Below are 1696 nucleotides of genomic sequence, written 5' to 3' on the forward strand. Positions count from 1 at the left end.
TATATATAAGAGTAAAAGGAAATGTTCTCTGTGGGACAAACACGTTGTACTCTGGGCAATCTATTAAAGACAATCTATCAAGGTTGTTGGTCTTAACGTTGCTTCTCCTTTCTTCTCTCATGGGCAATTTTATGTAGGATATTCTCAAGTTGGATGTCTCAGAACTCCTTTTATTGGTACCATAATTAAAGGAGACATTGGAAACATTGTAATTTAGAAGATCTACAAAATTAGACTGTCATTGATTTCAAGATTTGTTTTAATAACTGTTTATACCTACGTCATCTGATAGAATTTTTCTGAAGATATGTTTTTTACCGGGTACTTAGGTTAGTATATGTGTGTGTGTGTGTGCGTGAGCGTGCGCGTGTGGGTGTTTATTTATATTTTGCCACAACTTGACACCCGATATTGGTGTCTTTACGTTTCCGTAACTTAACAGTTGTGAAAAACAGGACGATAGAATTAGTACCAGGCTTTAGAAAATGTAGTATTGGTGTCGATTCGTTCCACTAAAATTCTCGAATTCGGTGCTCCAGTATGGCTACACTCTCATGACTGAAATAAGTAAAATATTACAGAAACACGCAATCACACACACACACACACACATGTATATGATATATAATACACATTCACATTACCATTTTATCGTTATCTATATCAGAAAGGCCAGGTAATTCTTAACAAAACCTGTGAACATTGTTTCAACGTATGAAAGCTAATCATTATATATTTAATGATAAGAACTCCAACCAAAGTATAGTTAACCATATCAAATAGAAACTGATAATATTAGCTTAAACTAGATTATATCTAAGAAATATATCTTTCGATAAATATATGATCGTAACACAGAAAATATCACTTACAAATACATCATAGCCAAACAGTTTTATCTCATTGTGTTGACAGATAATTTTTTTCCCCCTAACAAGGAAGACACGAAAATAAAATAAATTATGAATCGGTAAGTTAGTTTGGTATTTTGAAATAACCTTACATCTTTCGAAGATTATTGTAAATAAATTAAGGGTATTCACGATGTACAATGCAAAAATACTTAATGTTACTTTCATAGATGAAAGGTTTCTGACAAGTAGAGAAACGTTTTTTTTTTTCTTTTTTATCAATCAGATATCTCAATCATAAATATATATTTTTTTAAAAAATGTTGGTCTTAATTTATAAAAGTCATTCCTGTTTATCGAAAAGTGTTTCAGATCAAAACACAGCTTCTACTATTGATATTTTCAATACACTATTTTCTAAGGTAACAATATAGAACTATAGCCATTCAAATTGAGGAGCGTTATAATTCCAGTATTTGGCTGTAGTGTTATGAGCAATTCTATGTTGTGTGTTTGCAAATTTCGTTTTCAGTCGCTATATTAACCTACCATTGTTCATTTATCGCTGCCTTATTCTTTTATGTAAATTAACATTCGGTACATTTGAACCATCATACAAATTGACAAACATGTGCATTAGTAAGGCCGTTCACATACATATGCTCATACGTATGTACGTTCATAGGGGAAGCAGCAAAGTGCATCACTTGTTTGGTTGAAGCTTCATATATTGGCACTTACTTCGTCTGCTTTTATATTACACATAACTGAGCGAGTTTTATATTGTGTTCACATAAACACACACGCACACACACACACACACACACACACACACACACACGCAC

Source organism: Octopus bimaculoides, chromosome 12 (genome assembly GCF_001194135.2).
Source record: "Octopus bimaculoides isolate UCB-OBI-ISO-001 chromosome 12, ASM119413v2, whole genome shotgun sequence".
NCBI classification, from domain to species: Eukaryota; Metazoa; Mollusca; class Cephalopoda; order Octopoda; family Octopodidae; genus Octopus; species Octopus bimaculoides.